This window comes from Trachemys scripta, chromosome 6 (genome assembly GCF_013100865.1).
Source record: "Trachemys scripta elegans isolate TJP31775 chromosome 6, CAS_Tse_1.0, whole genome shotgun sequence".
In the NCBI taxonomy this organism is placed as follows: Eukaryota; Metazoa; Chordata; order Testudines; family Emydidae; genus Trachemys; species Trachemys scripta.
The window spans coordinates 76323463-76349725 of record NC_048303.1 but is presented as its reverse complement, the minus strand read 5'-3'; the positions used below and the strand labels follow the sequence as shown (position 1 = coordinate 76349725).

The window sequence follows — 26263 nt, the reverse complement described above, 5'->3', positions numbered from 1 at the left end:
ATCACAGATAATCAGGATGTGTCAGACTTTATAGTACGAGATACTAATCAAGTCTTCTTTGGATAGTGGAACAGGCAAGTTGGATCAGATATTAAAAAAGTTTCTTAGCAATTAAACAAAAATATATTAGCTATTTCCAGATCTGTCTTGTCCCAAGCCTTATTACAATCTGTATGCAACCAGGCATAAGGAGAACTAATCATGGGATTTCCAGTCATTTTAAATAGACTTGATGGATTTGAGGACAAAAATGTTGTATTATAGAGCAGTCCAAAAAAGCAATAAAAATGCCCATTTGGAGGAGATTAAGACATTTAGAGAGAAATCCACTCATATGTTGTTGCTCATCGTTGGGAAGTAATATAATTTTTGTATACATTTAGTACTACATCTGAATAATTCTCTCATATTGAAGATTCACTGACACTAACCAGAGTAGCATGTCAAATCTTCTGGAATTCTGATTGCCAAACGGATATTCAAAACTTGGTAGGAGGTCACATGGTGACGAGCAAGAGAAAGAATGGAATTGGGTTATAAATGGTTTACGATCAGTTTATTCTAGCAACTCCAACTATGCTTTGTGAGATTTTAGATTTTATAAAACGAATGCTGTCTGCAAGTTGGACTATCCTGTTCAAAACAGCCTGTGACTAGTCTCAACATTTTGTGTCCAGATGTCCTCTTCTCAGCTGATAGTATGAGGACACCATATTAGCTAGTCAAAGGCACTGATCATCCCTTCCCTCATCATGTACCGTTGAATCCAGGTTTGTTTACATACATCCAAAGGAAGATAAACTTTTCCCAGAACAGGTGAACAAAGTACCAGTTATTTCAATATTGAAATGCGGTTGGATACAGGATTTGAACTTGCAAATTCTTTGCAAACATGAACAGAAGAGAGGACCTTGTCAAAGAGCTTTTTATCGTAGGAGTACATCTTTAATTATAAGATACTCTAAGTTCAGGAACATCTGGCATCCTGTCAGCTGGAGTGGGAAACTGATACCTGCTGGAAAGGTCAGACCACTGGCAAGGTTTATTGTATTGTTCTGTACATTTCTGTTTTAATTAAGGATTTTGATCAATGTCTGTATGACTGCATCCAACATGAGGAATAACATCAGTGTTAATGATACTTTGCAGCACAACAAGTTATTCCACTAGACTCACCCAGTTCTTTTACAGTGATTAAATATTTAAGAGCAGAAAGGTTCTTTCCACTCTAAGTCATAGCTTTTTAAAAATCACAGGGCTCAAAGGATTCCAGGTAATCCATCATCAGAATGAGAAAAACAAGCTAAGCTGCTGTCGCCATGACCAACACACTCAGTGCCTGCCATCAAGAACTCTCTTGGAGCGAAACTAAGATATTTGAAAGCTATAATGTAAAATGTCTTTGTTCTGGTGTCATATATAGATAAGGCTTAGTATGCCATAAGTTTCTGAAGACATGGGAGGATTTCAAAGTTTTATCAAAGCAAAGTTTTAACAATGGTCTTGGCTTAGCAGTCCAATCTTGTTGGTCATTAATCTTGTTCAGCAGGTAGGAAGTACTCATCTGTACTGTATTTAGAGATACTTTGTGATTATTATTGATCTTTTGAGTTGCCTAAATGTGGTGACTCATTGTCTGGCAATGCTGCCACTAAGCTCTTTTTTTCTTGCCCACTAATCTGATCATGTTCATCTCCCTTTTTGAATCCCTCCACCAGCTCCCTATTAACTCACACATCAAATGTAAGTTTTGTCACCACCTTTAAGCTCTACAGAATTCTCTCTCCCCTCATTCATCCTTATGCATCAGGTTTTACATTCTCCTTGTTCCCTGCACTGTGCCAACATTCGCAGCCTCGCCCAGCCATTTTTATCAGCTTCTCATACCATCCCCTGTGCCTTCTTCCGCATAGCCCCATTAAGCATGGAACAATTTCCCTGAGTTCTTCCACAATCCCCACTACTCCATCCACGTTTAAGTCCCTCTCAGATAACCACTCTTGCGGTGCTGCTGACAGTGATTTGAGTTGATGCATAGGTATATAAATTGCCTATTGTTCCCTTTCCCTTAACTTCTACCTAATTGTCTAGCTGTCCTTAGATTGTGAGCTCCTCAGATCAGGGGTCATCCTTCTCAGATGTTTGAACTGCTTAGTGCATAGTGGGTGCTGCAAAAATAATGAATAATAATTCAAGACAATGACAGAGTGTGAGCTTAATGTCAGATGACAAAAGAGAGTCTTTATTCCAATTAATTACTGATGTATCTGAGAATAAATATGCTTAGTCTCTAATAGCAGGATAGTACCCACCAGGATGAGGCTTAAAAATGCCAATGTCTGGATGATTCAGTGGAACTGCTATTGGGATATAGAGCCTCTCCCCTTTGGTCCAAGATGGCAGAGGTCAAAAGTAATTATTAAGGACCCACCCATCAAGACACTTAAGCATGTGCAGAACTTTAAGAATGTAAATAATCCAATTCACTTTAATGTGACAACTTGCATTCTTCAAGAAATGTACATGCACAAGAATTTTGCTAGAATGGGAAAGATGGTTGGTTATTTGTCATAGGTTAAAAAAGGAAGTCATGGCTTTGTAATCTAACCATGCCAATTTTAGTTAAGAAGAGTGAAAGCTGTGACAGGGTATTTTAATTAAATTTTGTGTCATGGGAAATTATGAGGAGAAACAATTTTATGATAAAGAAAAATTTGACAATCCATTTAATATTTAATATTATAAAACCATTAACAACTCCTGGTAACTCTCTCATACTATGCTAAACAAGACAAATACCAGACAATCAAATTAGTAAAAGTTAATGGAGGAGTCTTGCCTGAGGCCTAGTCTACACTATGAGTTTAATTCGAACTTCGCAGCGTTAAATCAAATTAACCCTGCACCCGTCCACACAACGAAGCCATTTATTTTGAAATATAGGGCTCTTAAAATCAATTTCTGTACTCCTCCCCGACGAGGGGAGTAGCACCGAAATCGATATTGCCATTTCAAATTAGGGTTAGTGTGGCCGCAATTTGACGGTATTGGCCTCCGGGAGCTGTCCCACAGTGCTCCATTGTGACCGCTCTGGACAGCAATCTGAACTCAGATGCACTGGCCAGGTAGACAGGAAAAGCCCCGCGAACTTTTGAATTTTATTTCCTATTTGCCCAGCGTGGAGAGCACAGGTGACCACAGAGAGCTCATCAGCACAGGAAACCATGCTGTCCGAGAATCGAAAAAGAGCACTAGCATGGACTGTACGAGAGGTACTAGATATGATCGCTATATGGGGAGAGGATTCAGTGCTAGCAGAACTACGTTCCAAGAGACGAAATGCCAAAACTTTTGAAAAAATCTCCAAGGGCATGATGGAGAGAAGCCACAATAGGGACTCAGATCAGTGCCTCATAAAAGTTAAGGAGCTCAGACAAGCCTATCAAAAAACACAGGAGGCAAACGGTCGCTCCGGGTCAGAGCCACAGACATGCCACTTCTACGCTGAGCTGCATGCAATTCTAGGGGGGGCCGCCACCACTACCCCACCTCCGACTGTGGATTCCGAGGCGGGGGTAATCTCAGCCACACCTGAGGATTCTGCGGACGGGGAAGAGGAGGAGGACAACGAGCTTGCAGAGAGAACACAGAGCTCCGTTCTCCCCAACGGGCAGGATTTTTTTCTCAGCCTGAGTGAAGTACCCTCCCAACCATCCCAAGGCAGTATCCAAGACCATGACCCCATAGAAGGAACCTCAAGTGAGTTTACCTTTTAAAATATAAAACATGGTTTAAAAGCAAGCGTTTTTTAATGATTAATTTGCCCTGAGGACTTGGGATGCATTCGCGGCCAGTACAGCTACTGGAAAAGTCTGTTAATGTGTCTGGGGATGGAGTGGAAATCCTCCATGGACATCTCCATGAAGCTCTCCTGGAGGTACTCCAAAAGCCTTTCCACAAGGATTCTGGGCAGTGCAGCCTTATTCCGTCCTCCATGGTAGGACACTTGACCATGCCATGCTAGTAGCAAGTAATCTGGTATCATTGCATGACAAAGCCTGGCAGCATATGGTCCCGGTGTTTGCTGGCATTCAAGCAACATCCGTTCTTTATCTCACTGTGTAATCCTCAGGAGAGTGATGTTGCTCATGGTAACCTGGTTGAAATACAGGAAAAGCAGACTGACTCCCTCAGGGAACAGATGGGCAGGATCCCCTGGGAGAATAACATGAAGGGCAAAGGGGTCCAGGAGAGCTGGCTGTATTTTAAAGAATCCTTATTGCGGTTGCAGGAACAAACCATCCCAATGTGTAGAAAGAATAGTAAATATGGCAGGCGACCAGCTTGGCTAAACAGTGAAATCCTTGCTGATCTTAAACGCAAAAATGAAGCTTACAAGAAGTGGAAGATTGGACAAATGACCAGGGAGGAGTATAAAAATATTGCTCAGGCATGCAGGAGTGAAATCAGGAAGGCCAAATCACACTTGGAGTTGCAACTAGCAAGAGATGTTAAGAGTAACAAGAAGGGTTTCTTCAGGTATGTTAGCAACAAGAAGAAAGTCAAGGAAAGCGTGGGCCCCTTACTGAATGAGGGAGGCAACCTAGTGACCGAGGATGTGGAAAAAGCTAATGTACTCGATGCTTTTTTTGCCTCTGTCTTCACAAACAAGGTCAGCTCCCAGACTGCTGCACTGGGCAGAACAATATGGGGAGAAGGAAGTGGTTTGGGACTATTTAGAAAAACTGGACGTGCACAAGTCCAAGGGGCCGGATGCGCTGCATCTGAGGATGCTAAAGGAGTTGGCGGATGAGATTGCAGAGCCATTAGCCATTATTTTTGAAAACTCATGGCGATCGGGGGAGGTCCCAGATGACTGGAAAAAGGCTAATGTAGTGCCCCATCTTTAAAAAGGGGAAGAAGGAGGATCCAGGGAACTACAGGCCAGTCAGCCTCACCTCAGTCCCTGGAAAAATCATGGAGCAGGTCCTCAAGGAATCAATTATGAAACACTTAGAGAAGAGGAAAGTGATCAGGAACAATCAGCATGGATTCACCAATGGGGAAGTCGTGCCTGACTAACCTAATTGCCTTCTATGAGGAGATAACTGGCTCTGTGGATGAGGGGAAAGCAGTGGATGTGTTATTCCTTGACTTTAGCAAAGCTTTTGATACGGTCTCCCACAGTATTCTTGCCGCCAAGTTAAGGAAGTATGGGCTGGATGAATGGACTGTAAGGTGGATAGAAAGCTGGCTAGATCGTCGGGCTCAACGGGTAGTGATCAATGGCTCCATGTCTAGTTGGCAGACGGTTTCAAGTAGAGTGCCCCAAGGGTCGGTCCTGGGGCTGGTTCTGTTCAATATCTTTATTAATTATCTGGAGAATGGTGTGGACTGCACTCTCAGCAAGTTTGCAGAGGACACTAAACTAGGAGGCGTGGTAGATACACTAGAGGGTAGGGATCGGATCCAGAGGGACCTAGACAAAATTAGAGGATTGGGCCAAAAAAAACCTGATGAGGTTCAACAAGGACAAGTGCAGAGTCCTGCACTTAAGATGGAAGAATCCCATGCACTGCTACAGACTAGGGACCGAATGGTGAGGTAGCAGTTCTGCAGAAAAGGACCTAGGGGTCACAGTGGACGAGAAGCTGGATATGAGTCAACAGTGTGCTCTTGTTGCCAAGAAGGCAAACGGCATTTTGGGCTGTATAAGTAGGGTCATTGCCAGCAGATCGAGGAACGTGATCATTCCCCTTTATTCAATATTGGTGAGGCCACATCTGGAATATTGTGTCCAGTTTTGGGCCCCACACTACAAGAAGGATGTGGAAAAATTGGAAAGAGTCCAGCGGAGGGCAACACAAATGATTAGGGGTCTGGAGCACATGACTTATGAGGAGAGGCTGAGGGAACTGGGATTGTTTAGTCTTCAGAAGAGAAGAATGAGGGGGAATTTGATAGCAGCCTTCAACTACCTGAAGGGGGGTTCCAAAGAGAATGGAGCTCAGCTGTTCTCAGTGGTGGCAGATGACAGAACAAGGAGCAATGGTCTCAAGTTGCAGTGGGGGAGGTCCAGGTTGGATGTTAGGAAACGCTATTTCACTAGGAGGGTGGTGAAGCACTGGAATGCATTACCTAGGGAGGTGGTGGAGTCTCCTTCCTTGGAGATTTTTAAGGCCCAGCTTGACAAAGCCCTAGCTGGGATTATTTAGTTAGGAATTGGTCCTGCTTTGAGCAGGGGGTTGGACTAGATGACCTCTTGAGGTCCCTTCCAACCCTGATATTCTATGATTCTATGAATTTAATTAAGGGGACAGAGGTGGCCATTCCTACTGGGCTGTTTGCCTGTGGCTGAAAAGAAATCCTTCCCTGCAGTTAGCCTAGCGGCGGGGGGAAGCGTGTGTAATTGACGCTGAGCTTTTCGTATTTGGCTAGCAGGGATCTTCCCGGATACCAGCCACGTGGTGGGGGGAGGGGTAAAGCGATCATCCCAGAGAATTGATGGGGGGGAGGGGTTAGTTGGTTTCTGCAGGGATCTTCCCTGATACCAGCCACGCAATGGGGGGAGGGATAAAGCGATCATCCCAGAGAATTGGAGGGGGCGGGGTTAGTTTATTTTCTGCTGCTGCAGGTTAACAGGAAAACCGCAGCACTCAACAGGCTTTGCTTGGTCTGTGGGAAAGGAGGGCGCAGAAGCCGAAAGACAATGGCTTACCATGGCCACATGCAAGCCGAATTCTTTTGCCCGGACATGCGTCTGTGATCTCTAAAACCAAAGCCACAGGGACTCAATATTAAGATGCAAAATGCAAACTTGCACTGAAATCACATGTGCTATGTAATGTGAATAGTGTTCACCGTGAAAGAGTATAAGCATTGTTCTGTAAAATGTATCTTTTTAAAATACTTCTCTTCCTTTTTTCCCTCCCTCCAGCAGCTGCAAATTTTTCAAGCCTCCCTCCTCTGTCCCGAAGGCTATCTCAGATAAGGTGGAGAAAAAAAAAAAAAAAAGGGACGTAAGACGACATGTTCTCGGAAATCATGGAATCGACCCGCAATGAAAGAGCTCATCTGAATGAGTGGAAGGACACAGTATTAAAGTACAGGAAAGAAGCCAGTGAACGTGAAGACAGGAGGGACCAACGTGAGGACATGAGGAACACTCGAGATGAGAGGTGGCAGCAGGAAGATCAGAGGAGGCAGGATGCAATGCTGGGGCTGCTGCGTGAGCAAACAGACATGATCCTGCTGCCGTTCCTGAAGCTCCACCAGACGCTGGAGCTTCAGGAACGGCAGCAGGATCACAGACTGGTGCTACAGCCCCTGTATAACCCCCCTCCTCCCTCACCCTGTTCCATAGCCTCCTCACCCAGATGTGCAAGAATGCGGGGGTGGGGGTGGGGGGGGAAGGCTCTGTGCACCCTCCCATTCCACCCCAGTGGACAGCCCAAGCAAAAGGGTGTCATTATTTTAACCTTTTTTTAGTGGCCTTTTCCTTCCCTCCGATCCTCCTACCAAACCCCACCCGGGCTATCTTGTCAGTTCTCTCCCTCTTTTTATAATCAATTAATAAAGAATAAATGATTTTTAAATGATAGTGACTTTATTTCCTTTGAAAGCAAGCTGTGATCGAAGGGGGAGGGTGGGTTCCTTACAAAGAATGAGTCAATAAAGGGGGCGGGTTTTCATCAAGGAGAAACAAACAGAAATTTCACACGGTAGCCTGGCCAGTCATGAAACTGGTTTTCAAAGCTTCTCTGATGCGCAGCGCTTCCTGGTGTGCTCTTCTAATTGCCCTGGTGTCTGGCTGCATGTAATCAGCAGACAGGCGATTTGCCTCAGCCTCCCACCCCGCCATAAAAGTCTGCCCCTTACTTTCACAGAGATTGGGGAGCACACAGCAAGCAGCAATAACAATGGGAATATTGGTTTGGCTGAGGTCTGAGTGAGTCAGTAATGTGCACCAGCAACCTTTTAAACGTCCAAATGCACATTCTACCACCATTCTGCACTTGCTCAGCCTGTAGTTGAATAGCTCCTGACTCCTGTCCAGGCTGCCTGTGTATGGCTTCATGAGCCATGGCATTAAGGGGTAGGCTGGGTCTCCAAGGATAACTATAGGCATTTCAACATCCCCAACAGTTATTTTCTGGTTCGGGAAGTAAGTCCCTTGCTGCAGCCATTTAAACAGAGTAGTGTTCCTGAAGACGCAAGCGTCATGAACCCTTCCCGGCCAGCCCACGTTGATGTTGGTGAAATGTCCCTTGTGATCCACCAGTGCTTGCAGCACCATTGAAAAGTACCCCTTGCGATTTACGTACTGGGTACCCTGGTGCTCTGATGCCACGATAGGGATATGGGTTCCATCTATCACCCCACCACAGTTAGGGAATCCCATTGCAGCAAAGCTATCTACTATGACCTGCACATTTCCCAGAGTCACTACCTTTCGTAGCAGCACCTCAGTGATTGCTTTGGCTACTTGCATCACAGCAGCCCCCACAGTAGATTTGCCCACTCCAAATTGATTCCCGACTGACTGGTAGCTGTCTGGCATTGCAAGCTTCCACAGGGCTATTGCCACTCGCTTATCAACTGTGAGGGCTGCTCTCATCTTGGTGAATTCTGGCGCTTCAGGGCGGGGGAAAGCAAGTCACAAAGTTCCATGAAAGTGCCCTTACACATGCGAAAGTTTCGCAGCCACTGGGAATCGTCCCACACCTGCAACATTATGCGGTCCCACCAGTCTGTGCTTGTTTCCCAGGCCCAGAATCGGCGTTCCATGGCTCTAACCTGCCCCATTAACAACATGATCTCCAAAGCGCCGGGGCCCGCGGTTTGAGAGAATTCTGTGTCTATATCCATGTCCTCATCACTCTTGTCGCTGTGCTGCCTTCGCCGCCTCCTCCTCGCCTTGTTTTTCTGGTCCTTGTTTTTCAGCATAAACTGCAAGAGAATGCGCGAAGTGTTTACAATGTTCATGACTGCTGTCTTGAGCTGAGCGGGCTCCATGCTTGCCGTGATATGGCGTCTGCAGTGTTCACCCAGGAAAAGAGGCGCAAAATGGTTGTCTGCCATTACTTTCATGGAGGGAGGGGTGAGGCTGTACCCAGAACCACCTGTGACAATGTTTTTTGCCCCATCAGGCACTGGGATCTCAACCCAGAATTCCAATGGGCGGGGGAGATTGCAGGAACTATGGGATAGCTATGGGATAACTACCCACAGTGCAATGCTCCGGAAATCTACGCTAGCCCCGGTACATGGACGCACACCGCCGAATTAATGTGCTTAGTGTGGCTGCATACATTCGACTTTATACAATCTGTTTCCAAAATTCGAATTCTGTACATTTGGATTAATCCCGTAATGTAGACTTAGCCTTTTCTTTCCCTGCCAGCCTGAAACTCAGGGTAAGTCAGTCTCCCTCCTCTCCCCCACTCTCAGAAATCATGGTAGTGGCAAACCCACAGTCTAAGTAATAACCATGGAATGGGACTTTGATTAAATGAGTTGGTGGCCTGAGTCTCCTCTGTCAAAACAAGTGTGACAAAAACAACTTTCCGGTCCCAATATCTAAATTTCAAAATGAGGTTTAAGCCTTAAAAACCTAATGTCTAGACCCTAAAGATTTCTGAGCTAGGGCTGATTCACCTTCTAGCTCCACTGAAGTTAGCCGCAAGACTCCTATTGACTTCAAAGGGAGCTGGATCAGATCCCCTGGCTACCTGCAATCTTAGTAGGTTGTTTGCTGCTGATGTCACACCTCTGACTCATCAGCATGCTGGGAATTAAGATTTTCCCAATTCTGGCTTGCAATAAATGTTCTACAAGTGGCCACTGAACATCCTAGCAGGGAGGGATGGAAAAAGTAATATTGGAGCTAGGACTAGTGGGGAGAAATAGCGGCTCATTCAGTCTAACCAGGCATGCAGATACAAGGCTGTAGGCATGGTCTAAGAACCTGAACAGAACCCAGGCCCATCAACCAGGAAGCTGCTGCTACTATTTAAATTCCACTTCTGATTAAATATTGCTAATCACAAATTACTGTAGACCCTAAACAAAGGAGTAGTCCATTAGGACCAGCCCTATAGATGCACATTAATTCATTTGGGTTAGACATTCAGTTTAACTTTTCTACCTTCTCTTTGGAACAATCACCAACTGCTATGTACAATTTATCAACCTTTATTAAAATAAAAACTGCTATTTAAAATAATCTGTATTTTTATATCCAGGGCTAAGATTAATGGGAGGGTTTTTTTAGCCACAACTACACACACCACAGAACTGCTGCCTGAATTGCTTCACTTGATTTTCAGTCTGAGTTTAACAGAAACCAGAGTTCAGATGGGCTGTTTATACTTAGGAACTTTTAAAACACAACAAAATCCAGCCACACTACTATGTTGAGTGCTCCCAAGCACACACCAACTCATTATAAGACCTTCACTCCTTGAGAGCCAGAGTGTGTCTAGCCCAAGCACAAGATTTAAAATCACTCCTGTGCAGAAAACAAAAGATTGATGTACAGTCCCATTTAAATACTCACAGGAGGCTGTAAACTGGATGTAAATGGTTCACAGGCCTTGTGCTAAGCTCGCTGTGCAGGGATGAGTTTCATTTTCAAGGACAGGTGTAGGGGTCCAATAAGTCTTTTTTCCCCCTCACCCACAACCCTTGCATTCACTGCCCAGGACCAAGCCACAGTTGCAGTCTCTGCATTCTCGTGACTATATATACTGTGCCTTGATAAAGTTCTCTTGGGACCCACATCACTCTTCCTTCGACCGGTGAAGCTGGCTGGCCACAGACAGGTATGCGTTCTGCACCCCAATAAGAGGCCTCATGGAGTATGTTTTCACTATAGTGTTAATCCAGGCTCTTAGTCAAGTATTGTGCTCAAGGCCTCTTCCCATCCACACACAAAAACCTTTCACCCAAGTTAAATACCTGGGCTAGGTGGCCTGACTGGGTTAGAGCCCTCATTCCCTTGGGATGGCAACCCATCCACTTTGCAGTGAGGACACAGGCTAAGTCACTCAAGTTCTGATAGTTCCCCAATGCCTTCCCAAAATTCCCGCCGCTGTGCTCAGGAGGATAACATTTCTCCAATTTGCTGAGAAAAGAATCACATTGCCTCTCAGCTTACTCCTGCACAAAGAACCATGGAATATGCTTCCAGCACTCCTAGCGACACACACAGGAGAACACAGCACCAGTAAGAACACAGTGACTGAGGTATGGCTTTGCAGTGTGGCTACTCACACCCAGACTAGACTAATCCAGGTGGCAATCACTCAGGTTAACTTTGCAGCGAAGACATATGCAGAGAGACACATGCACTTACTGGGTTGCCATTCTTCTGACATTGGAAGTGCTGCTTTCTCAAACAAGTACTGAGATACAGGTGTATGCAAATCAGTGGATTAAGATGATCATTTCAGAACAGCACACCAGTATCTTCCAGCAATGTAGAGCCATCTTAACCACTGATGGAGGGACAAAGCAGACATATGGAACTTCCTTCCTTGTTATGACACCATAACTCTTAGTATACTGAAAACCCATGGTGTACAGTCCCACATATAGCAACAAACAGGATTTTGTAAGTAAACTATAACAGATGTGAGAAAGTGAAAGGTGAAACCCAAGGACTGAAGTGAGAAACTACCCCTAAGAGTATATCTACAAAGCAAAAGCTGTGCAGAGACTAGCCTACCTGAGCTGGCTTGAATCCAGCTAGCACAGGTAACAACAACAGAGAAGACTTCAGAGCAGGCTAGTGAGCCAAGTACTATCTTCACTGGTATTGTTCCCATGCTAGCTGGATTCAAGATAGCATGGGAAGACATAGCCACAATTAAAAATAAATTCTTTAAGCTTCCCTGTTAGTTTGTGAGCTACTTTCTGCCTCAGCTTACCTCCTCAAGGTATAAATGAGGGTAGAAGTCTACCCTATGTGTTTTATACTCAAGAACACATTTGTCAAAAGAAATCAGTAGGGTTGCATGTAGTGTCAGTCAGGACAGAATCTAGCCTCTTGTATACTTATTGCTGTCTCTTGTTTTCGCCCTAACAGCCTGGGGTAGTCAGAAGATGTTATTACATGCAGCACTACAGATATTTGATTAAATCATTCACCGAGTGCTTCTTCTGCATGATTTACATCCTGGCAGAGCAATGACACCGGCATATCACTGAACCAATCAAATGGAAAAGAATCCAAAACAAAAGCGAATCATTTGCCTAGAGAAATCAGCAAAGAACCAGAAATAAACACTGTCTGGTCAACAATATGAAAAGAAAGGAGCATGGCCGATGAAGCCAAGGGAAAACCAAGACATTACTCACGTTAGTTCCACATGAGAAACAGCTCTTCGTGGTGATCAGTGCATTGAAAATATATCCTGCTTTTGGCCTCTCCCAATGTAGCCCGAGGACAGGAATAGATTGACATAGCCAGGCTGCAAATATTAACAGCCAAACTCCAGGCATGGGTAAGAAAGAAGCAGGAGCACAGCAATGGAAGGTGTTTCTGTTACTGTATGAACGCCAGTCCCTCAAGAGACCGTAACTAGATCAATGGAATAATTCTTCTGTTGACCTATTGGTGTCTCCAGTGCAGGTTAGGTAGACCTAACTACATCACACAGTGTGTAAAAGTTTTCACGTCCCTGAGAAATGTTGCTAGGTCGAACTAAGTTCTAGATGTAGCCCAGGCCTTATAGAGAGTCCTCCAGTGTTTCTCTTGCTGTCTTCCTGGTACATTGTAGTATATATGTTCAGTGTTATCCAAGAGGAGGCTCTTGTGCACATCCAAGTCTGGTTACAGGATGCATTCACTGACTACTTCATTTGTTTTGTTTCTCAGAAATCACTATTCCATTAAGTATCGGAGGTAGCCGTGTAAGTCTGTATCTACAAAAACAACAGATACTGTTAGTCTTTAAGGTGCCACCAGACTCCTTGTTGTTTTAGTATTCCATTAGTTTTCCTTCTGTCCTAAATGCCCTTAAAATGAAGCAGCCAGAGAGTAGATGGAAAAGGAAGAAGGCATCAAGCCTTCTCATACAAAGCAGGGCTTTTTGAGAGTCACTCATCATCTTTGGCTACCGTGCTGTAACCATTTTCTGATCAGATCAGGATGACAGCTGAAGCAGTTTGGAATAGCAAGAGACCACATATCCACTGCTGCTGTAATAAGATTCAGCTACTGAAATTATTATTATATTACCATCATAGCACCTAAGAGCCAATTGTGTGAGGGTGCTGTACAAATAGAGAACAAAAAGACAGTCCCTGCCCTCCAAAAACTTAATTAGGTTATAATTGCAGATCTACAGACTACAGGACAGGGATTAATGCCAGGGTTATGGCTTAACCCAAATTGACGCTTATCTGGGAAATCTCTAGCTGTATTACTTCCTTGCAGCCTTACATTTAATACACACACCACCAGACACACACACACAAACAAAAACAAACCATACCAAGTAGAGTCATCCCAGGCTTCTTTCCTCTCAGAGGAGCATTTTGTTGTTGGTGGTGGTTTAAAAAAAAAAAATAGACTCAGCTGCATCAGCTGGGGATGCTTCTGTGAGCTGCATCTGAATTCTGATGAGGAATTAATTCCTGAAGCCCAGATCCACAAAAGGATTTAGATGCCTATCCAAAATTTAGGCACCACTGAGATCCACAATGGAACAATGTCAACAGGTGGCCTTTCCTCAGTCTCTCATCAGAATATTCCATAGCCCAGTGGTTAGTGTGAGTGTGCTGTTCAAATCCCTTCTCTGCATCAGGCAGAGGGGGAAATTGAACCCCAGTCTTCCACATCCTGGGTGAGTGCTCTAACAACAGGGCTGAAAATTTATAAGGGTGGCACCTTCTCCTCCAGTGTTTTTGCAAAAACTGGCTTAGGCACCTAACTTCAGGAGAGAGTTCCCAGCGGTAGATCCCAGGCAGACATAGGTGCTTTCCTTCAGCCTGAATTTAGGTACCTAACTCCCGAAAGGACAAGGCATAGGACACACTCCTTTTGTCAGCATCTGCTACAGACTAGCTTAAACAGGGGGCTGCCTAGCTTGCTGGTTTTTGTGGATCCCATTCTTAAGCATCTTTCTCCCTGCATTCATTGTATAAGGAGCCTGGGCACCTAACTCAGGCTTTGTGGATTCAGTGATTTTCTAGGCACCTAAAAGGTGGACATTGCAATGCTGAGCATTGCAATGTCTAACTCCCCTTGTGGTCATGGGCTCAAACCCCAGGCCATTTTCTGTCTTGTGCGGGGAGGGAGAGATGGGTCTCCTCCAAGAGACACCAGTGAGGTGGGAGCATCTAGAGTTCATGGTTCCCACCAGGGGTGTGAAAAGACTTGTACCCCCACACCAGGCTTCAGATTGCTTAAGATAGCTGGGTCCTTTAAAGAGCAAAAAGCCTGGCAGTAGTGTTTATACAGGGTAGCAGTGGGAGAAAACAGAGACCTGTCATGCATACATGCACTGAGGAAAACAAAACACTGTTGATAATAACTCTGTGGTTTTTGAATTTGAAGTGCACATTAACAATATCACATAATGACCCCTGAATTAGTGGCTAAGACCTGCCTTCCTTCCCACTGAGACTGCTAGACTTTCTAAAGAAGCATTGGAGTGGTACGTAAGTTTGGACTGACAGCTTGCCAGGAACCTGAGAGCTGCATCAGACTTGCACACGTATTGTAGATTTTTCAAGTGCTGTGAGTGTACACAGATCTTTACAAAACATATAGAAAAATGAAATATGCTGTAAGGATCAATTGGAAGACTGACACTACTTCTCTAAAAAGAGATTCTGGAAATCCTGTTTTATTGATGTGGCAAGGGGGAAAAAGGGAAATATGGGCTGGGTCCCTTGGCTAGACTATATTTTGCATGATGCCCCATGTCAGAGACTCCCATGGTGCACTGCAGTGGCTCAACTAGACATGAGACCACAGTGTATCATGGGAGATGGAATCCACCAGGCCTGGGGATTTTCCTATAGAATGTTTTGATTTTGTGGAAAAAACACATTTTCTGTCTAAACACCTTTTGATAGGAAATTTCTGACCAGTTTCATTCTATCCAACCCTGAAAAGCCTCTCACACTCTTACTTCTTGGGCATTTGTTGAAAAGCTGCAAAGTGTGAAAGATCATTTGACTCTAGCTGTCCCTGAAAGACCTTCATTGTTACTTGGAAGGCAATGTTTCCTTCCTAGGAAGAAGAGGAGAGGAATTTCCCCAGAAGCTGGAGATTCAAGCTGTTCAGGTGTGATTTACTATCTTTCAGAAATGCAAGGCCAGAGAGGCTTGTAATCTGATAAGAATATCAGCAAGTCACTCCTTCTGAGTGATCTCCTCCAGAAGTGCAACAAACTCCATGACAGGTTTCAGAGTAACCAGATGGCCATGAAAAACTTCCTGCTGATAAGCCTCAGACTAGTACACTTATTATTGAGATTCTGAGTTAAATGAATGGAGACAATTTATCTGCCTTTCAGGGGAAAGACGGGGTGTGGTTTCATAGTCTGTCTTTACTGCTATTCAGTCTGTGAGGAATTCTTATTTGCTAACAGTTTGGGCCCAGCTTGCAAAAATTCTGTAATTAATAGCTGCCTATTTGTAAGAAAGGGCATTCATGTTGAGGCCTCTCCCACTCCTTGTCTGGTTCAATTTTAGGTCCCAATCCTACAAGAACGTATGTCATAGGGAAACTGTAGGCACTTAAACTACTTGCAGCACATATGTAGCCCCCCTCGTGGTGATTCATCAATCACCAAGAGTGGCAAAGACTCCTTTTTCCTTTCTCCTCACTGAAGGATCTTAGCACCAGTAGGCCCCAGGGTTCTTTGCACTCAGTGCTTCCATCCAGGGGCTGGGTGCATAAACTAATAGATATACACTGTAATGTCCTAGAGAAAGTAGGGGTTAAGTACAAGAAGTCAAGGATCATTAGATAAAGCCAAACATTGTTTTATTCCAAGGGCAGGATGGGGTAAATTGAAAGAAGAGAAAGGGAATAAGTACAGAAATCAGATACTTGATTAATCAACCAAATCTCACAGCAATTAGCACTAAATGCTTATAAATGACTTAAACCAATAAGAATGTCCACGAAGTCTCCTTACAGGCCTTAGGTCAGTGGTAGCGTGGCAGGGCAGCTGAGTTTGGGGCTCTCCTTTGTGGGCTCCAAGTCAGTCTCTATTTCTCTACCTAAGAGACAAACATGGCATCTCCTCCCCTTCTAAGACAAATAGTAACTCTGAGGCTGCTTCAGGGCTGCCCAGAGTGGGGGGGCAAATGGGGCAATTTGCCCCAGGCCACCAGCCCCACCTCCCCCCATCCCCCGGCACCTCAGCACGCCGCATCAGGAGCGGCCCTGGACAGCGCTGCAGCGGCGTGGCTCCAGGGGGGCCTGAGTTCCTTCCACTGAGTCAGATCCGCATGGTAAGGGGGCGGGAATGTGAGCTCCGGTCCCACCGGAATCACATCGCTGCATAGGGTGACCAGACAGCAAATGTGAAAAATCGGGACAGGGGGGTGGGGTGGGGGGGTAATAGGAGCCTATATAAGAAAAAGACCCAAAAATCGGGACTGTCCCTATAAAATCGGGACATCTGGTCACCCTATCGTTGGAGCGCTGTCCAGGGGCCAGGGCAGCTCCTGGACGCGGCGTGCTGAGGCTCCGAGAGAGGCGGCGTTAACCCAGGAGCGGCCCTGGACAGTGCTGCTGCGGGGGCGGTCAGGGGACAGGGAATGGGGGGTTGGATCATGGACGTTCCGGGGATCTGTCAGGACTCGGTGGGGGGGAGGGTAGATAGGGGTCGGGGCAGTCAGGGGATGGGGGGTTGGTGGGGGGGCGGTGAGGGGATATGGAGCAGGATGGGTCAGGGATTCTGAGGGGGCTAGTCGGGGGGCAGGAAGTGGGTGGAGGTCAGATAGAGGGCAGGCTGTTTGGGGAGGCACAGCCTTCCCTACCCTAAAGCTCATTCAGCAGTTTGAGGCTTGCAGACAGCTATTTAACACAATGAGCCAAGCTGTTATCTTTCCCCTTAGGGCTACCATCCCTTTCACTTCTCAAATGCCAAATTATAGTCTACATTTAATTTCAGTGCCATAAGGAGATTCATATCAGGGGAGGGTAGCTTCATTTAAAATTAGCCACTTTAGATTAACAGTGATAGAGCCAAGAGAGCCATGGGGGAGGGATCACATGAGAAGAGCAATATCATACACCATCTACCTTCTTCACAACCCTACCAAGGGAGATCCCCCCTCCTCTGCATTCCCCGAGGCTCCAGAGGGGTTAATTCAGTGGTTCTCAAACTTTTGTACTGGTGACCCCTTTCACATAGCAAACCTCTGAGTGCGACCCCTTTTTTATATATTTAACACTATTATAAATGCTGGAGGCAAAGCAGGGTTTGAGGTGGAGGCTGACAGCTCGTGACCCCCAGTAATAACCTCGTGACCCCCTGAGGGGTCCCAACCCCCAGTTTGAGAACCCCTGGGTTAATTTAATTTTAGCACCCTGTGTCCATTCACATGCATATGCTATTTTGAGCATTTCAGTTTTCACAACATGGCTCATTCCAGATTCTGGAACAAGCTCAAATGCTCAGTTCATGGAGTATGTACTTAAGCTATACTAAAGACAATCCCACAGTAACCGTCTCCAGTTTATGAAGGACCCCATGGAGCCAGTCTCTAGGAAACAGATAAATTCATGGAGGTTAAGTCCATTAATGGCTATTAGCGAGGATGGATAAGGAATGGTGTCCCTAGCCTCTGTTTGTCAGAGTGTGGAGATGGACAGCAGGAGAGATCACTTGATCGTTATCTGTTAGGTTCACTCCCTCTGGGGCACTTGGCATTGGCCACTGTTGGTAGGCAGGATACTGGGCTGGATGGACCTTTGGTCTGACCCAGTATGGCCATTCTTATGTTCTAACCTAAGTGAACCCGAAGTTATGGAGACAGATATGAGTCAAGGAAGCTAGCAAGTATCAGGGGGTAGCCAAATAAATCTGTTAGTCTTTAAGATGCCACCAGACTCCTTGTTGTTTAGGAAGCTAGCAGAGTATCAGAAACCTGGAAAAATCTCTGACTGGATGGGCTCAGGCATTTGTCACAAGCTGAGGTGGTTCAAAAGTTTTGGATTTTTTTTAAGCAGAATTTTTTGATTGTTTCTTTAAACAATCAAACACAGCAAGCAGCAAATATTTGGCCACACACTTCTGAAACCCCAAACCATGTTCAAGTTTTGGCAGACTAATTTCGGCTTTTCAAATATAAAAAACCACAACAAATTTTGAAGGAAAGCAGACATTGTCTGTGATTTTTTTCTGCTTTTTAAAAACCCCTAGTTTTTGATTAAAAAAAAAAAAGTTTTGACAGAAAATATTTGTCCAACCCTTTTAATGAGCTTTAGTGCCTTTTAGCACTAGCTGGTGCTGAGAACCAGTGATACCTTGTAAAGGTGACTTGAAAAGAAGTTCTCTCAAAACTGGTTTTTTGCCGAGATGCGGAAGGTTTTTAAATGTTTATTTTTCCCATGGCCGCCGGGGGGGGGGGAGGAAGGGGGGAGGGGCAGAGTGGGGTAATTTGCCCCGGGGCCACAGGGGCCCCCACGAGAATATAGTATTCTATAATATTGCAACTTTTTTTATGGAAGGGGCCCCCAAAATTGCTTTGCCCCAAGCCCCCTGAATCCTCTGGGCAGCCCTGGGCTGCTTCTCCTTGGGATGCTTTAACAACTCTCTACAGCCAGCTCTCTCCACAAAACTGTCACTGCCTAGGTTCATCTCACATTTACAAGTAATCCCAGGCTCTCCAGGGCTTGCAGTTGTTCACGCAGGCACAACAGTCAGGTTCTGGGACAGTAACTCCTCATCCTCCCAAACATGGATCTGTTTGGGTGCAGGGCACATTCCTGCACCAGGGCAATCCCACCCAGGTGCAGGCACTCCTGGGCCTGCAATTGATTGTCCAACTTGTCAAGCAGATCCCTGCTCCTGCCTCCATGGGCTCTTTGTCTCCCTTTCAAGCATGAGAGGAAGGAGCCTCAGATTCAGTTTCTGTCTCTGGGCTGCTCTTTGTGAGAACTGCTTCTGTCAAGTCCCCAGACTGGCAACGTGTGTGTGTGTGTAAGTGTTTTGAGGATCAAGGTCTTAGGCACATTTTAAAAACAAACAAAAAGTACCCCCCCCCCAAAAAAAAACCTCCCCCCTCCCCCACATGATATAGAAACACAAGTTTCATTGACAGTCAATTGGATCTGTGCTCCTAAGTCACCTGGGTGACTTTGAAAATCCCATCCTCAATACATTCAGGATTTTGTATTTGACAGTTATATTATCATGGTATTATACTGATAAATTACCATCTAATTTCAATATTTTACACTGATTGATATTTTTCATTTAAAATAATTATGCATATTATAGAATGGTTGTAGTATACAGATAGGCAATCACACTAATACTGAAAACATCTTTCAGGTTATTGAGCATGAAAGCAATAACAATTGGTCTGCCTTTCTGGAATGATAGGGCTAGTTTCTCTCACAGTATTTATATTAAATATTATCTAACAAAAGATGCATTGTAATATATTTGAAAAAAATCTACAGATAAAAGTAGTTTAAATAAAACTGATTCCATTTTTCTAAAATTAGAACATAAAAGTAAGGAAACAATACATAGTATTAAGTTTATTGTAAATAATAAAAATGCATCATCGCTACATAGTAAAGCCAAGAATACAATTTAAAAAAAATAGAACATAAACATCAACTGGCCCTGTACTTAGTGGTGCAAATTAATGCTCTGTCAGTCCGGTTGTTGCCAAAGCTCAGAGGCTCTGTATGGTAGCAGCATGAGAGAATTAGATCAGAATTTTCACATGTGAGTGTCTCAGGTTAGGCACCTAAAAAGGTTTATTTAGGCACTTATATAAGTGGTGTAATTTTAAGGTATCAAGCACATGCAACTCTTGTTCATTGAAAACATTGAAATCAACCAGTGTAACTGAGAGCTGAACCAGCCCTAAAGGTGGGATTTGCAAGAGTGCTTCAGACTGACCTAACCCTGATCCCACTGAAGTCAATGAGAATTTTACCATGTTCCCCACGCTTCTCAGGGAGGACTTTGCAGGAAACTCTACAAGCTGAAACTTACAGTGTTTCCTTTTTCCTGCCCAGGAGCAGCCCATGCAGTGTATGATAAGTACCTAAATTATAAAACAAATCCATGAAATATATAAAAAAAAATGAATTACATTAATTGAGCCCTTATCAGGCCATCAGAATATTTCTGTTAACATTGCACTAGCCTGACAGACAATCCAGGCAACAAGACAATAGGGTAACTATGCTGAAAAGTGCCAGGCACAGAGCAAGACTGGAGTGCCTCAAACCCTCCAAAGCATGGAGGTATTCTATATAAGACACACATTGAAGTATTACTGTGGCAATAAAAGTTTTATTATTTTTAGCTACCGTACATATGATCAAAGATCATATATTGGGTGTGTAGTAGAAGATGATTCACTCAACTCTCACCTGGACTCTGTACTATTTCTGTCCTATTCTAATAGGATATAATCAGATCCTTCACTCACAAGTAGGCCTTTAGAAACAAAAACTGACACAGAATCTTAAAAAACAAACAAACAAAACCCACACACCCCACCACAAGTCATAGAAACAAATCAACGTGACCAAGGAGAGATGGCAGACCAAGTCTGTCTGTTTTTTACTAAATTAAACAATGTTAAACTTTTAAAGAGAGTTATATCAGGTAAATTCTAGTTACTTCACTATTTAAGATTAAAGAATTAACCTTTTAAAACAAAACAAAACTACAATAAGCTAAGGTTTCTCCCAGACCTGCAGTGGGATTGATACAAAATGTGATCTTAACACAAGACTGGTGCAGGTCTCTCAGACCTATCCACTGAAGTCAGATCAGCTTCTAATTTAAAAGGGAGAGAATGCTGGAGGGAAAAGGGCAGAAAGACAAAGGGGGAACAAGGAGCTCCAGAAGGTCATCTGAAATGCCCAAAGGATGCAAAAATATAATGGGAGGCGATAGAACAGGGAAAAAGTAGTGCTGGGGAGTGTTGGCATAGTGTGGACATGCAAAAGTGATTTAATTACAGCGGTCGCTGTACATCAGCATAACTTGTGTCAATAAAACTCTGTAGTGTAGACAAGGCCTAAGTATATTATCTTTATCAACCAAATTTGTAATCTCATAAAAAAAGATACCTCGTTATATGGGATTTATTTTCTATAAACCCATGCTGATAGAAGCCTGGCTGATAAGTCTATCGTTATCCAGATCATCACATTTACCCTTTTTAAAATTGGCAAATTAGCTTTCTTCCAGTCTTCTGGAACTTTCCCAGTAATCTGAGAGTTACTGAAAAAAAATCAACATTAATGGCCCAGTGAGCTCCTGAGCCAGCTCTTTTGGATGCAAGTTATCTGGACCTGCTGATTTAAAAATGCTTAGCTTTAGTAGCTTTTGTTTGACATCCTCATGAGATACTAGTGGAATGGAAAGAGTGATCATCATATGATGAGGCTATAACATCTGTTTTCCCCACCCCCAAACACAGAACAGAAATATTTATTGAATACTTCTGACTTTTCTACGTTATTGTTAATTCTTCTTCTTCTACCACCATTTCCATCTAGTAATGGACCAATACCATTTTCAGGATTCTGTTTATTCCTAACATACTTTAAAAAAAAAAAAAAAAAAAAACCCTCCTTATTATCCTTAATGCTGCTAATCAATTTTGTACAATTCTTAACTTCTTATTTGTATTCATTACCATCAGTGTCCCCTTTCATCCATTTGATATATCTATATATATCTATACACACACAAACTTTTTTTTTTTTTTTTTTTTTTTTAAATACAGATGCATTCACTTCTGCTCCAAACCAGGTTGGTTTACCCAGCATGGCCTTCTTCCTCAGTTGTGGGATTGTGACTTTTTGGGCATCTAGTAAGATGCTCTTGAGTGATTCCCAATTATAATTCACATTTTTCTCATTAAATTCTTCCTCACAGCTGATTTGGCTCATATGTGTTTTCAGCATTGTGAAATTAGCTCTATTAAAGCACTAAGTATATATATTATATATATTACTGGTCTGGACTTTGCTTGCACATTATAAATGTGATCAAGTCATGACTACTTATACCTACCTAAGCTACCGGTAACTTCTAGTTTTGTGATCAATTCCTCTTTATTTGTTAGGATAAGGTCTAATAAAAAATTCCCCCATGTTAGTTGCAACACTTTTTGAGTTAGGAAATTGTTATCTACAATGTTTAGAAATTCCAGAGATGTTTTAGTACTGGCAGCATGCCACCTCCAGTAAATGTCACTCAAATGGATGTCCCCCATGATCACATTTTTCCCCCTACACACAGGGCTGGCTTTAAGCCGATTCGGCCGATTCCCCAGAATGGGGCCCCATGCCTAAGAGGGCCCCACAATGTCCGGGGCTGCCGGCGGAGCGGGAAAAAAAAAAAAAAAGCCGCATCCTGCTTCTCCCCCCTCCCTCCAGCGCTTGCGCAGCCAAACAGCTGATCAGCGCAAGCCTAGGAGGGAGGGGGGAGGAGAAGGAATGCAGCGTGCTTGGGGAAGACACGGGGCCAGGGCAGGGATTTGGGGAGGGATCCAATGGGGCAGTGAGGGGGCGAAGGGGTGCGAGACAATTCGCATCCCAGCATAGGGTCCCGCACCTGCTAAAGCCGGTCCTGCCTACACATTATGGATAGGTGTGTAAGGAGGCACTCACCCTGTGTCCTATTGTAGCAGACACCAACTAACACCCCATCTCGTGCTTTATCTGTTAGGTCATTGATCCATAAGCATTCAAGATCACTTTCTTCTCAGTTACCAGGGACTCAAACAGGTTACACCATTTTTGACACAGAATGCCTAACCCCCTCCCCTTTTGCCCACTTGATCATACCTACGTAGATTATAACCATTGACTTTAACATTCATGTTGTACAAATCATACCACGTGGTTTAAGTAACATCAACTAGATCAAATTTATGCTCAAATGAGTAATTCCAATTCCTCTTCTTTGTTACTCAAGGTCCTAGCACTAGTGTACACACAATGTCAGAATTTCTTGTCTTCATGTCCTTTGTTCTCAACATCTTGGTTTTCGGCTGAGTGCTCATATCTTATTGGCTCATATCTTCTCTCTTTTTACCTTCCCCTTTTGCTATTAATTTAAACCCCTCCTGACTACTTCTAGGTTGAATTCCAATGGTGTGAAATAAGTGGCAAAATTCCAGTAGGGTCAAGCCATTAATGGGCAATTTCTCCATCCTTTTCTCTTCTTGCATAATAAATATTAACTAAGTAAAACTAATTTACATCTAATGAGGGAATCTCCATTATTCCTAGTTCCTTCAACATTTGAGCCATACCAATGACTTACCAGTAATTACAGTTACTACAACCATGGTGCAGTTTCTGGGATTTGATCTGATTGATATTAGCAGAGCACTTGAGAAGGGAATAGAAATAATAATTGAAACTATTCTCCCTCTTCTGTTTCTGAGAAACATGGCGTTGTTGTGGAAATATTGGGTTCTAAATGTTAGTTTTAAAAAAAAAAAAAGCAGCAAGTTTTTGGCAGTAGAATATCCATACAGAAGTCTGACCAGCAGAGAATGTCTTAATTTGGTTACTGGTACATTTTTTTTTCCTAATAGTTATTCTCTCATGGGGTCCACTCACCATTGGGGTGCTTCCTTGTGGCTGCGTCTGGGGATTCACTCTTTCCAGGTCCAACACACCCTTCTACAGCTCAATGCACACCCAGCTGCCACTCTCTCTCTCTCTGTGACTCAGGGTGCTTTGTCTTCATGGCTTGGTGATCTGGCCAGGTCACTGTGTGTTTTCCCCCCTTCCCAGATATCAAAGTCTCTGCCTCCAAGATGGCAGTCTTCCCTTCACTATCCAAACTATGCCATTTCCCCAGTGTCTGGGAGGGGAACCCAGACCCACCCTATACTCCAGGTTTCAGCTGAAGGATCCTCTAATCAGCAGCCAAGGTTTGCACCATCTTACATCTTGCTGCCTTTTCCCCGAGCCTTTTCCTACACCCTCTCCACCTAGTCTCCCTTCTTTCCCTCTTTACTGTCCAGAGAGTAGCTACAGGCTCCTTCACTGCAGCCCTCTTTCCACTGCCAGCTTCCTGGCTTCATCCTAGCCTTGCTTTTTCCTTTCCAGCTGGGTTCTATCATTATTCAGAGATTACTTAGGCAGCTGTTTCCCCTTGGCTGTATCCAATCTGGTTAATTGGCCTTTTCTCAGTCTCATTAATCCCCTTCTAGGCTGTTGTGGAATGAACAACCCACCACATACTGAAAGGAAGAAAAAGGGGACTTCATTTAGGACAAAGTTTTTTCATGTTTCCTTTCATAGAATTAAAAGATAAAACTATCTTTTTTAAAATGACATCTAAAGCATCCAATCAATAGAATCCTACAGTATTACATTTCAGCAAGAGAGTGCCAATTAAGCGGGGTAAGTACTGCTTAAATGAGGTAATAGCTTATTGGGACAACAGCCAGGAGGAAAAAAGGGGTCAAGAGATGTTACTGCATCTGGAAGGGGAGAAATGATAGATAATACTTTTAGCTGCCCCAAATCCTCAAACACCACTATTGCCTACTCATAAAACAAACAAACAAAAAAATCCTACAGCCTTGGAAGCAGTCACATCAACTCCTGCTCAGCTACTGCCAGACTGAACCAGGAGATGTAGTCCTGAGATGAAGCTGCAGGGCAAGTAATGCTTAAGTGGTTTCTTTTCCTTGTGATCTCCGAGGTGATAAAGCTCTGATCAAAAAGTTATTCAAACAAAATAAAAATGGAGAGAAAGGGCGGAAGGGTGGGATAGCCTAATTTCTAGTTTAAAGTTGAGGTGTCCCCAAACCAAATGCAAACTTACCCAGACTTTGAAAAAGTTTGAAACTTATGAAAGAACTCCAACTTCCTCTTGATCTTTGTTCTTCCTTTTTCTACTCTGCATGTTATGAAATATCACATTGCTTCCTCCACAAGTGTTGTACATGCAGTCTCAGGCAGAACAGCCTTTCTTAACCGCTGACTACCAAAGATTCAAATCTGAAAGGTTTTAAAACAATAAGTTCTGACTCTGTGTTTCTCCTTGCTTTTCAATTTGAGAGACCACAATGGATTACTTGGGGGCAAGATGCATGCCTAATGTTATGCAAGATTAAAACAACAAGCAAGGATGCTAGGAGAAAATAGGAGTATAAATGAATGTGCTGAAGACAATAGAGAAAGTACTTAATAGGCCAGATTCGGTTCTCAGTTACAACAATGTAAATCTGGAGTTAGCCCACTGATTTCACTGGAGTTATTCCACATTTATACTGGTGTAACAGAGTCTCTATTAGCCCCCAGTAGTTAGTGGGAACTCTAGATCTGCACAAATTGAATGTGTGTCTGTATAGGGGAAGAACAATTAGTTTTTTTTCCAACTAATCTATGCCAGTTATAGGGTAAAATAGAGGGTCTATGAAACAGTGTCTCCAATCTACCAAAAGTGCATATTTTATAGATCTTCCACTTTCTGCTGAAATACAGCCTATTTCCATATCATATTGAAATTGCATTAGTTCAAAACTAGAGGTAATTCACAGGCCAGTGCACACTGTAAGGAGGTTTTGCTAAAAACACACACAAAAAATTATCAGAGGGATAGCCGTGTTAGTCTGAATCTGTAAAAAGCAACAGAGGGCCCTGTGGCACCTTTAAGACTAACAGAAGTATTGGGAGCATAAGCTTTCGTGGGTAAGAACCTCACTTCTTCAGATGCAAGTAATGGAAATCTCCAGAGGCAGGTATAAATCAGTATGGAGATAACAAGGTTAGCTCAATCAGGGAGGGTGAGGTGCTCTGCTAGTAGTTGAGGTGTGAACGCCAAGGGAGGAGAAACTGCTTCTGTAGTTGGATAGCCATTCACAGTCTTTGTTTAATCCTGATCTGATGGTGTCAAATTTGCATATGAACTGGAGCTCAGCAGTTTCTCTTTGGAGTCTGGTCCTGAAGTTTTTTTGCTGTAAGATGGCTACCTTTACATCTGCTATTGTGTGGTCAGGGAGGTTGAAGTTTTTTCCTACAGGTTTTTGTATATTGCCATTCCTGATATCTGACTTG

The 26263-nt window shown here is 43.7% G+C and overlaps 1 long non-coding RNA gene across 1 annotated transcript in view; it reads right to left on the bottom strand.

Annotated features, from left to right (window-relative positions):
* LOC117879519 overlaps positions 1-24215 on the bottom strand; it is a 149743-nt gene extending 125528 nt beyond the window's left edge. The window contains exon 1 of the long non-coding RNA XR_004646289.1: positions 23810-24215. This is a non-coding gene — a long non-coding RNA (uncharacterized LOC117879519). The remainder of the gene's footprint in view (positions 1-23809) is intronic.
* Between the last annotated feature and the right edge of the window lie 2048 nt (positions 24216-26263).